Source organism: Bombus huntii, chromosome 9 (assembly GCF_024542735.1).
Source record: "Bombus huntii isolate Logan2020A chromosome 9, iyBomHunt1.1, whole genome shotgun sequence".
Taxonomy (NCBI): domain Eukaryota; kingdom Metazoa; phylum Arthropoda; class Insecta; order Hymenoptera; family Apidae; genus Bombus; species Bombus huntii.
In genome coordinates this window covers 7,778,190-7,791,194 of record NC_066246.1, presented here as the reverse complement: position 1 = coordinate 7,791,194, position 13,005 = coordinate 7,778,190, and the positions used below count along the sequence as shown (strand labels likewise).

Sequence of the window (13,005 nt, the reverse complement as noted above, 5' to 3'; positions counted from 1 at the left end):
AGTACTTGTCTGATTATCCTTTTCTATGACCATATAGGTATTTAGACATTTTTATTATAGTATCATAATGTCATCAAGTCGATGTTATTAATCTAAACAAATTTAATTTAATGTTACAATATAACATTCGATCGAAACATCTGAACTCAAATGTATTTGTCCTATTTGTCCGCAAAATTAATGCCGCACGGACACTTTTGACCTGATGAAATATATCGTTACACGAAACTCGACTTGTAACAAATTATCTCGTCTTGCAGTTAAGCAAATCGTATTTAATAATATCTAAAATATTACTCGTTTTCTATATTTTTATCTTTTGTGAGAGTTACATTTTTTTCCATGAAAAGGGCAAATAAAAAATTAAACAAAAGTAAGAGGATAAATACGACAAAGTATTGTCAAATAAAATTTGAAAGTAAAATACAATAAAATGCGAATATATACGTGCCGTGCACCCTAATACCATGGACATTCTGTGCTTTGATATTTTTTTATATCGTTCATATTTTATCAGATAATCGCGCGCAATTTATTCGGAAAAATATTTCTCTGTCACGATATTCATCAATCCGTAAATAAAACAAACGCACCGTTATGCGTCGCGCCGTTTGCCCTGTAAATAAACAAAAATCTTTTATTTTCCGCAAAATCTGCCAAAATGTTTTGCATCTTTACAAAAACAAAAATCCAGTTGCCACAACCACGAAGCAAGAGTAACAAAACCGTTTCATTCATCATTCCCTAACACGTCACATTGTATTATACACCAGCAGCCCTCCTACATACCTACCATTATACTTTTCTAAAAATCGAATATAAACGAACACGATCGAGCCAACATTCGTGCAACAATGCAACGATCGAATTCATCCCAGTCGCTAATCCGCTAGCGTTTTCCACATACCATCGTCCCAAGTCCCATAAAATAGCCGAATTCATAGAGAAAATACAACCTGACGCTACAACAGCGTGATATTCCGAGGTTTTGAACGGACCACAGCGCTCTTTGTATACTCTTCATACACTTACAGGTGGCGTCGAGATACTATGTTACCGATTGACGGATTTCCCGTGGCGTTAAACACCTGCGTGTGCATACATGTGAAAGCATGGTAACGTGTCGCGTGTCGACACGAGGACAACTAGCCGATACGCAGCGTCCCTGATACTGGTGATGGCGATGCCGGTGGCGGAGCCGGTACTAGTGGTGGTGGAAGGCAACATGCCAAACTGTCAGACAGCTAGCGATGTGCAGCTCGGTTACACGTGTTCACAGGCCCAACTCTAAGCATCCGTATGCCAATACGATGCGGCTCCGACTCACCCTTCGCCCTTTCGCCGCCCAAACGCTTTATACTACGGCTATTTGATAACCCTTTAACGTCACTGTGACCTACTATGCTGCGTTTGCATGCACGCACAGTAGTTCCGGCCACCCACCGCCCGGTCTTAATCACTTTCAATCTCGCTTCTTCGTTTCGTCGTCGGTAGTAGGCAGTGCGAGGCACCGAGACGATTCCGTGGCTACTTTGGTTTATAGTGACGGATAGTTGCCTCGAAATGGCCTATTTCATTGGAATTGTGTTTCTTAGCGTGAAATATTCTGTTTATACGAAATTCTTGAATATACGTTTCATAGAATTATGATGGATATTATTTTTGAAATACTACTGCCATTTGTTGCAGGTGCTTTACAGATAATATTTTCTGTTATTATGTGTACGATCTTCGTCAAGTTTTGGAAACTAAATGGAAATTTTGTTTGCCATTTTTAGGGAAACGTTGTAACAAAATATAGTAATAGAAATATATTTTTCTTAAAATTTTTCCGTTTATTGAAAATCATTTCTTTTGTAGTACACACAAATTTAGATTTTTATATTGGCTAAATTCAGATTGTCAGAATCTCGACTGACGCATCAGCACGATTTTCAATCGGTCGCGCTGTAAGAACCGTAAAAACGTGGAACCTTAATAATCCTGTAAGTAACGTTCAATTACAGATCCCAGGACATCGGAAGCTACTAAAAGAAGTCTAAAGCAAAAAGCACAAACGAGAGGACGAGGAACAAAAACAAATCGTAAAACGACGGGAGGGATCGAAAAAGATGTAAACAGCGTGAAACCGCGACACTCTCGAGAAACTATGGAAATTCGAAGATCGTAAGGAGTCAGCAACAGCGAAAGGTAAGTAAGGTTGAAACGTGGCGAAACGCGAGAGCTACTCGATATCGGTAGGGGCGGACATAGTTATTGCTATGCATATGGTACGTCGAACAATAAAACGGAATAGCAGCGGCGCAATAGGTTCGGTAGGTTGGGACGGGATTTTAGAGTCGGTTTTAATCGGACTATCGAGACTGTGGATCGTGGAACCGGTGAACGTGGCGAGGCGAATTGTACCGAGCCAAGCACCATTCTTTCTCTTTCCTCGTTTTCCCGTTCTTCTCGCCCGTTCGCGAATTTCTAAGCGACGTACTTTACAATTTCCCTTTTAGTCCCGTTTCTGTATCCCCTCGCCTGATGCATCGACCAACCGATAGAGGGTTCATCGATGAGGGAGAAACACAAGTTCCGATCCGGTCAGACGACTTGTGTGCATCTCTCTGAACGTGCACAGCTGGGCTAGGTGTCGTTCGGTCTCGCGTGGATAGGTAAGAAAGAAGGAGCAAAAGAGAGATTTAAAAGCGAGGCTAAAGGGAGCAGGAGGGTAGCGGATACTGGGTTAGCACCGGATTGTATCTACTCGAGCACGAAACGGTTTACATTTACTAAAAGTTTCCAATTGCATGGAGCACACCGGATATCCACTCTACTTTCCTCCTTCGGAGATGTCATTTTACTGGCGGCGATGGCCGGAGAGATGCAAGCGACGACTACGGAGCCTTTCCTCTATCCCTTCCTCTCTCTCTCTTTCTCTCTCTCTCTCTCTCTCTCTCTCCCTGTCTCTGTCTTTTAGCGGCGAACGACTTCAAAGTCGTAGCGGGGAATCGTTTCGCAAATCCTTGGAGGAGGCGTATCGGGCCTTTTCGTACACCAGCACCTCGATTTCACTTCGTGCACTACCCCACCACTCGACTTTGTCTCTCTTTCTGGCTCTCGTTATCTATAATGGGTTTTCGCCGTTCCTTAGCGAACTACAGAAATCCCGTCTACCGTGTAAACCCGTTCGTCCTTCGGTATTATGGTCTTACAATTATGCAGCGGATTTCACGACACTGTGTCTACGTTGTCCGTTACCGTTCTTTTCTTTGCTCGGAGCAACATTACGCTTCGATAGAAAGAAGGCCTATCATTGTCACTTAGGCGTTATTTATATATTAGGCTGAAGTATTGATTGAGATTCTTAAAGAAAAAAAAAAGATTTGCGGTTGTAAGTGGTACAGATTTTAGCGAGTTTGAGGTCTGCGATGACTAAATTTGATATTATTTGATATACTGTGGCGAAGCTTGTGAAAAGTGAAACCTCTTCTTCTTACATTATTGCGTTTAATCAATATTCTGCTACGATTTTCGTTAACGAATCGCTGAAATGAGATAACGTCTCGTGATCGCCTTGTTACGTGTCAAATAAGGTGCTGACGATTTCACACAAACTATTCTTATATTGTGTAATTTTTCTGCGAGGAAGATCTTCTAGATTTCTATTAAAATATCAAGGAATTATCTTGGATAGCGTACGAACTTCTTCCGCCTTGATCACGGTCTAATTAAACATTCCGATGTTGCTTCGTTATCGTATGTTAATATATTGTACCATGATATACGTTAATATATTTCATATTTTAACTCGAAATTACCATTTCACGTTGCTTTGACAAACTTTGTCTAACGATCCGCGTAACCGGATATCTCTCCGCAGCCTTGTCAGAATCGCTTTAAAATTACATTGGTACATTCACGGCCAATGTAAACTCCCAGTTCAACGTTATTCCAGCGAGCGAATAAATGCAAAACGGTTTCCCAACCGTGGAGGGCCAGATTTCCTCGGAGAAATAATCGTTGACGAAGGTCGACGACGACGACGACACCCATGGATTGGATCGAGGGTCGGCCAGTAGAAACGGAACGTTAGGGTCCGGGAAAAGCCAGGCGAAAAAGGAAGGACGGTAGCAGGCGAGACGTTCGGCGTAGGAGAGAGACGGGGCTGGTTACAAAGTTGCGAATTAAAAATACAAAGAAGAACGAGATAGGCGGCGAACGGGGGTTGAAAAAGGTGGTGGAGGTTGGTCGAGGAAGGGTAAATTTGAGACAAAGGGTGGCACGGGAACAATGCCTTGTAATCTCGAGCCCTTAGAATAGCCCTGGCCCTGCGTTGCTCCGTTCAGCTCAAGCACGCCTTTCCCCCTGCGACCTACAGCGTATCGAAAGCACTGATTTTCGACCGCCTAATATAGGGCCAAGCGGTTAGTTTTCAATCGACGATCTGTTAAAATTATCCGAGTACAATGACAAGGTTGAACGAATTAACTTTTGCATGATCCCGCGAGAAGAGGTTTCGTTTTCGTGAACGATAACCGTCCAAAAAGCAACGAGAAGATAACGAATGTAGAACTGTCGGGAGGATGATACGATGGCGAAGGGGAATGGACGATGGCAGAGCTTCGGCTCGTAAAAACACGAGAAGATCTCGTGGCTGTGATCGTTCTTCCATCCTGGAAGAAATGTATGAAAAGCTGGCGAGAAAATAAGAAGCTCGCGCGGAATTAATGTCGCGTTTTATGACCAGCCGAGTGAAAACGATACGATGAAGCGAGCCACTCGAAGCCCATTGAATATGAACGACGAGAAATATTCTGGGCTCGGTGAAAACATTTAGTGGACCTGAAAGGTACGGTAATGTGAGTTAAGATAACGATTATTCATTGAAACGAGTTTGAATTAGTTGTTTCCTTTGATGTAAAATATTCTAATGCACGATATGTTTAATTGGTTATAAACATGTTTAAATGCAGCATGTTTGTATCTATAAAAAGATGTGAAAGCTTCTGTTCTAGGTTCCATTTCATTAAATTAATCGAATTCCGGTGTCATATCATCAAGTTTAAATCTAGTTCCACGAATTATTTTCATCCTCAAGTCACAGAAAATATATCGTAAATCCGCTTGTAAAGTAAAGATTCGAGGCACGGTATATCACAAAGTTCACACAATTCGGAGAAACGTGTTAATTGCGGGGATTTTTCTCTTAGCGTGTGCAACAGATATTAGAACAGTTGGCAACAGCTTCCTATTCACTCAGGCGATGTGGAATAGCGTTTCAAAAGTTCTTCGCGGCAACTTCCGCGGATAGGTACCTAGAAGACGGAAGCGAGTTAATAAAAGAAGAAGAATAACAGGATAATTTACATTGTCAAATTTTCATTGTGCGCCCTCTTGTCTGAATTATCCGGCCGTCTTTCTTCGCTTCGCTCAACTACTCCTTGCCGAGTCGCTACCCTTTCCCTAACCGAATCCTCGTCCCGCCGCGCCATGTTACATCCTCTTGGCAGTCTATCCACAAAGAAAAACTTTTGCGGATTACCATCTCGTCGTGGTTCTTGTTAATATTTATTAGATGCCCAGCGTTGGAAGGCAATGAGGATCGGCAGGATTGCCTCGTGTTAGGGGCAACGTAAAACTTTCGCACTCCAACTCGCCGCATTTTCGATGAAAGTGATTACGGTGGAAAATAAAAAAAAAAAAAAAAAAAGGGGGGAGAAGGAAAGGAGAGAAAAAAAGAAGAAGGAGAAACTACATCAGTGTTTCGCGTTGCAACGATCTATGAATATCCAGCTATTTAAGCTCACTGGTAGACGAACCTTTTCAAAAATTCATTTCAACGAGCTAAATTAATCTCATAAAGTCGTTCCTTCTTTTTTTTTTTCTTTCGTTCCTTTCTTTTAGTTTGTACTTCCATTTCCAGCGCCTCTGAATGTTAATTACGTGAGTATTCTGAGGGTTATACCTACAATACGATAATTTATAACCCGCGGATAATCAAGAGAAATGATTTAACGGCTGTTGTGTTAATTAGATTTCTTGATAAACGCAACCTAACGTTAATTAGTGGAAAGTTATCGTATGATTATTTCGACGAGAAAGGACTCAGGGGTTTAAGGGCGAATATGAGAACTATGAACGATGAGTTTATATTGGTGATTGTTATTTATGCCAGTTATTGTGTGTACATTTTTATGTAGTGTTTTTGAATTAATTCATATTATGGCGCGCATTCTTCTGCATGTTTTTTAATTGAGCTGCGTAGTTATTTAATCGAGTTGTTCAGCTGCTTCGACAGTTATACGTTAATAAGTATTTTATGCATATCGCGCAACAATTGCATATTGCATAAAATGATTGAATAAAAAGTTACGCTTCAAATTACAATCTTTATTAAGCTCCATATATATTCATAAACATCGTTGTGGTATTCATATGTATATTATTTTTTATATTGTGCGTGCGCGTGAAATCATTTGTCTTTAATGATGCGGCTATTATACGTCTGCTCTGGCATCTATTTCTTGTATTCTGTAAAATGCACATTTTTTTAAATATAACGCGTAGTATACCTTTCGCTTACAGCAATTAACAATGCTTTCAACCTTACATCACATTCCTTACAAACCTTCCGTACAAACTGTACCTAATCGTACGTTCGCCATTGTATACGTATTGTCATCCTCTTCTATTCTATTATTCTATTCTAATCTAATATTACTCCCCGACCAACAATAAATAAAAAATAAAACAACAGAACACTATAGTAATATTTGCCGATTATCATTTTGAAAGATTGAGATAAGCCTTTGAGATAATGGCGACTCTTTCCCCAGCAGCAACAACACTCGCAGCAAATTGTATGTAAATTTCTCGCAACATACTATTTCCCCTCCCGTGCAAACACGCCAATTCACGTCCCTAAGACTTCGAACTTCTTAACGTTCTAATCACACGGCTGGTAATTGCCGTGTCCCGGCATTGCACGCGCCAGGCACCATTCAAACGGCAGGCATTAGAACGTGGCTGTCGAGTATCACCGTAGAGAAGGGTGGCGCGTAGATGAGCGCTTCGTCGGCGCCGATCTACCGCAATCCTATTCTGGTATAGCACAGCGGGATGTCCACGGTGGTCGTCGCCTCGGTTTGCATTTCACAGCAGATATACGGTTATCTTGTACACGTCCGTGACAAAGCCCGTACGTTTCGGTTAAGCGCTATCTCGACCCCTCGTCCTGCGCAACATCCCTCCCTCATCTGCCGCCGTATTAATTACGGTACTCATTAAGATATCCGGTAATTCGCGGCGAGGCCGAACGCGTCTCCAGCCACGACGCCAGCGAGTATCGGCAGTGGGTTGCGCATGACGAACGAATCTCCACGGTTTCATCCCCGAGATAGAGGATGTAGAAACCAGCTCCTCCGTTTGGCAAAAACGTGATTTTCGTTAATTAATTGATAGATCGTCGGGCTTGATAGGGCGCAATTGTACGTTCTGTGTTTCGTGACCGTAACACTCGTAACAGCGTTTGACGCCGATTTCGAGGAAAATGGAAAATCAAGAGCGGCGTACGCCGCGGTGTATGAATGCGATGCGCGTAGCGAATTACCGCATGTGATCGTCTCTAGAATAATTAAATCTGATGCGAACGCCTGCGAGACTGTGTCACGTCGACAAGCCAGGTTGGACAAGCTAGAACGTTGGTGTGTCGTGGATACCAAACGAAAGATACCGCTGTTGTTAGGAATTGTCGTTGAGAATCGTTAATTCTATAAGAAGATTCTGGAGTTCCAAGTGCACTTTATATGAGCGATTTTTTTTATTTTTTTTTGGAACCTGAATACCGATGCTGGCTTGCATTCACAGTGGTTGTCTTCTCTTGTTTTCGTTGAGCGTAAGAAATATTAGATTCATATGCAAGTTCTGTCGTTTTTCAACAAAATAACGAGTTATTATTATATATAATGACATATTTGGCTCGAATATTATTTTTTGACTAATAATTTATTAAATGAAATTCTGTCATAATCGTTGTTCGTTGGGATCGTTGAAATACTTCAGACGGATAAAATAAAACCATATTACACGCATTCCATCTTGTTCAGCGAAATACCAACTTCTCATTAATATAATTACAAGTTCTAAGAGCATAATTAAACCAGTAATACACATAAAATGATACAAATTATAAATTTTACGTACATTTAGCTTCAGATAAAAGAAAAGTATTCGACAGTAGAACTGCTTGAAAACTCAAATTTTCTCGTCTCTTTCTTCTTTTATCAATTTAGAGTTAATTAAAAATTCTTCGATATTTGAGGCCTGAGATTCTTTATAAAGCAATAAATCTGAAGTATTAGGAAAGTAGGCAAATTATAAGCTGAGATGCTTCTACCTCTAATCAGTAGTTAATTTCGGTAGGTGTTTGAAAATACCACGAAACCGCAAATTTCCATTGAATTTTTGCACGTATAACCACGTATTTTTTCGAAATGTGTAACGTGCCTGGTCGATGATGAAGGAACGACACTAATAAGCAACTAACGGTCAATATGGCATACCGTGTTCACGGGGGGGATGATATAATCTCGACGATAACTAGTGACTCGCATGCGAGTCACGAAAGCGTCGCGAACTTGCGGAGCGACATGCCGTAAGGTCTACGGGTATAAAGTGTCTGCTGTCGAGGTCTCGGTACCGACGAATACTTGTCACGATCGGTTGAATGCTCCAACTTTTAAATGCAGCTATAAATAAGTTAAAATTATTCTGCAATGTGAATCGAATAATTATTAAATAATAGAGGCAACGTACTCCAAGGGATGGCGAAATAGTGATAAATATCGAGGGATATATGTATATATATTGCAAATAGAATTTTTAAAATCAGAAACAAACATTGTGGAAGAAAGTACTTTGTATTTGCAATTGAACATATATTGTGGTAGAGAAAAGAGATTTGCTTTAAACTCAACATCATGTTCTTACTTAGCGTATACATTTATCATTTTATTTATCTCGCTTTACTTAAGTCGTAGATCTAAATCCATACGAGCTAATATAGTTACTAATGATTCTTTCGCATGGGCACGACCTTAAAATAAATAATAAGCGAATAAACAAAACTACCAATTATTTTTAAACTACATAGATTATTTCGTCAAACTAGGTCATCGCTTAAAAATTCAATTTGAACTTTCACTAAAGAAAATATTCTTTTAACGTAACAACTTCGTTATATTGCAGCAACACGTATACTGTGTAAAAGAATCACACAAGTATTAAATAATATATGATCTCTTAAGTGCTATCGATCACAACTTCCTATGACACTTGCATGAGTGACGGAATTGAAAACACGATAAGATGGAAGGATCCACGCGTATGAGACACATCTACGGTCTAGTCGTTGCGTTGACTCGAAATAATTGATTACTTCCGGACGGAGCATTTTGGTAATGAAATCGGCGAACCTCGCTCGTTCGCGGCACGAAAGATGGGTGTGTTAACGAGGTTAGAAGGCCAGTTCCGGCCTGTAGTCGGAAGAGAGAAGAACCAGCAACCCCTATCCTCACCGGTTCAAAACCATGGAAAACCATGTTATAACTTCATTGCCCTTTTCGTCGGATCTATTAAACTCAGAAATCTTGCATATTGTTCTTCTCGTTACGCGTCATTCCCCTCTCTTCGAGTTTGGTGCATAATTACTACATTTTATAATCGTTATTTTAACGGTCGAAAGCAGATTATTACAAATAAATTATTAGTTGATTGCTACTAAATACGTTTTCTACTTGAATATGTGTCTTCGGTAACTTTCTTTCTGAAAAGATGTAGAGGTATTTTGCCATTCAATTTTTGCATTTCTTTTAATTTTGAGAAAGTTAGAAATTTATTCGTACACACAAAGGTATATCAGAGATAATAAACTTAGTCGATTATTATTGTTGATTAAATGTAGTGAGTTAATGGCGTAACTCTCAATATGTTAAAAAATATCTTTTGAAACTTTCTACTGAATTTGTCATCATTTTGTGCTCATGCAAACTTGAAGGTAACTTTCAAATATCACGCAATTACACGGCAGTGAAAAATAATCAAGAAATTGAAAACATTAAAACATAATGAATTCTGGAAATGCTTGTGTATATATGTATCAAATTTAGGAAATAGATTTATTGTTATATTCCTGCTAGAGAAATATCAGAATTACCAGACTGAAAAAATAAAGCACAAAACAAGCAGATAGCGCTTATAAAAGTTGTTTAATACGATTCAACGTTTTGTATTTCATTCCTCTTTTTTCACGTTGTTAAGTATCTTCCGCGTTCGTTGATTTTCTCTTGTTTCCTGAATAACATTTCGTATCGCCATCTCGCTGGGCCATTTTTGTCGCTGACCGTACGAGTTCATTTCAGAATCCTTTACACCTCGCAAAACGGAGAGTGCTTAAATTCATAATAGCCGCAAAATGTGGTGCGAATTTGCGATGTGCTAAAGTTAATTCTTGTCGGTTTTAAAGGGGGATTACACGAGCTGACCACACTCGGACCTCCTTCCGGCCAGCGCGTTAACCCTTTTTCCTCTCTGCATGCTCTCGGCTAGATTCCGCATGTTTAAGACTTAATCTACACGACGCGGCCGTGAAATAACTTCAACTGAATCCCAATAAGCAATGCGTAATGTAGATTTTCACGTGGATGAAATGGTACTACCAGTTATAATGGGATTTCGGAATAAATGTTGTTCATTTCTAAGCTCTTGTTGCACTTAGAGGTTGCAATTTATCGAAATCAAATGATGTATTTTCCTCTACCAGCCAGGTACCCGTACAATATGGTGAATATCGGATGAAGAATGATTATTTATATTCGCAAACACGTTTCGCCACGAATATTGCTTCCATAATAAATTGTAACGTATTGCCTACGGTATATATATTTCGGAAAAATTTTTCAAATTGAAAATAATACGTGCTGCAGGTTTAAATAAAAACGTCAGTCAAATACCGTACTCTATTTTTCTTTTAAATTGCTCACACAAATTTTTATAGGGACATGCTTTCGATATTTTCGTTATAAAATACAATTTGAGAGAATTTTTGATACATGTTTAATATTTACCCTGCTCGATATTTTACATTCGAAATTGACTAACAACCAGCTACGTTTCCAAAAATTTATCAATCATAATAATAATCTGATCGAAATATTTCATAGCGTTTTCTTCTAAACCCTATCAAAGTCTGGTCTCGTCGTGTGATGGTTACTAGGATACGCGACACCCTCTCCACCCCGTTAGCATTTCCCGTTTTACTCTTCTCCAGACCCGTTCCTCCTCGTCATCCGCCACATCGTGCGCTGATGTATGATTTAATGCTGGTTTCGAGAGTAGACCGAGGAGAGCGTAGAGCGAGTAGACTGGCAACGGAGTAAAGGGGGCGGGTGGGAAGCACGGGGTGGTTGGGACGGTATAAGGGTTTGCACGGTGTAGTGTTGCAGTGAGCTCATTAATTTACTAGCAAGCGCCAAAGGGTGGCTTAACAAGGCGCTAGCTTCCATTTTATTAGATAAAATTGAAGACACGTTGCAGAATGTGCTTCTTGAACGTGAAAGGCTTACGGATGCTATCGAATTCAAAAATGCTTTTGCTCGGCGCATCTTGTGGCATAACCGTTGCCGTTTACGCCACTTAACGAATAATCACCGATTAAAATATGATTAATCGCATATTGCGTAAAACGTTGTTTGTCACGCATCAACCTGCTAGCTTGCTCGTTTCTTAGCTAAAAGATTTCCCTGGAATTAACGATTAATAGAGAAGATTAATTTTAATTGTATCAGTTTTAACCATTGGAAAGGGTAAATGTGATATAAGGTATATAGAAACGGTATCTTAAAAATTATTCAGATACTGACAATATATACTCGTCGAATAATGTATTAATTTAAATTTTCTAGAACCAAGGAAGCTCTTTATTCAGGATGAAAGATATATATATATCACTGAAGAAATGATTGCAGGGAAATTGTTTGAATTTGTTTGGGTATAGAAAATATTAGTATCCAAAATTTCGGGAGAATGTTAACTAATTACATTTACACCTACAGAAATTTCCTATACATCTGTGTGGATTGAATAACGCGGATTATTTCAATATACTTGTGGCTAACGTACATTTATAAATCACGATGAAAGCGAATAGTAAAATGTCATTTAAATTTTAATGACTTCACGATAACCAGTAAATTCGTACTTACTACCCTTATAATGTATTCAAAACGCAAATTTAATTCGATAGCTCAATAAATAACATGCTTATTATTTCAAGCATTACTTTCATCAACGTTGTAATTACATAAATCGATGTAGATTAAAAAGTCAAGCGGTCGTTAAATTATTAACAATATATAAAACTGGCATCTATATCGCCAGTACATGTACGTAGTTGCAGGGGTTACGGTCGCGAATTTTTGGACGTTTTGACAAAGACGGGCAATCCATTTAAGGAAACATCTACGTGTATTTCAGCTGGATATCTGCGGTCAGTGACGTCTCGCAAAATGGCGGGCAGGCTAAGAGTCGCGAGACTGGGAAAAACAAAAGGACGAAGAAAAATAATTAATGTGGGTGTCTCATGTGCGCTCGCCTGACTCTTCCCTACGTTCTTCCCTTTCGTCCCTCTTTCTAGAAGAAGGGTGGGACGAGTACCAGATAAAAAGATAACGAGGCACCGCACCGGGAGGCTTCACAGGCCAGACGCGACAAAGGTGCCTAGTAACGTTACGTTTCAAGCTACGTTTCAGCTACCCGTGCATACATTGCCCAACTTGACTGTACAAACACGGTTTCAAAACACGCTTCCTTGGGAATGTAAACTTCTAGATAAAGAACATAATGCCGTGAGTTTTTGTCTCTCCTTTGAACAATGCTCTCTAAGTGTAAATTTAAAACGAATCCCTTAAAAAGTAACATGTTTAAAAATCTCACCCACTTTTTCCAGTTCTCCGTGCTACTTTA

The 13,005-nt window shown here is 39.6% G+C and overlaps 1 protein-coding gene and 1 long non-coding RNA gene across 8 annotated transcripts in view; one reads left to right on the top strand and one right to left on the bottom strand.

Annotated features, from left to right (window-relative positions):
• The window catches only part of LOC126869250 (uncharacterized), a 326,016-nt gene extending 323,669 nt beyond the window's left edge, over nucleotides 1-2,347 (top strand). Inside the window, exon 4 of the long non-coding RNA XR_007690866.1 lies at nucleotides 2,007-2,347. This is a non-coding gene — a long non-coding RNA (uncharacterized LOC126869250). The remainder of the gene's footprint in view (nucleotides 1-2,006) is intronic.
• Nucleotides 1-13,005, bottom strand: part of LOC126869231 (nucleolysin TIAR-like) — a 585,963-nt gene that overhangs the window by 547,224 nt on the left and 25,734 nt on the right. The gene's annotated exons all lie outside the window — the stretch shown is intronic.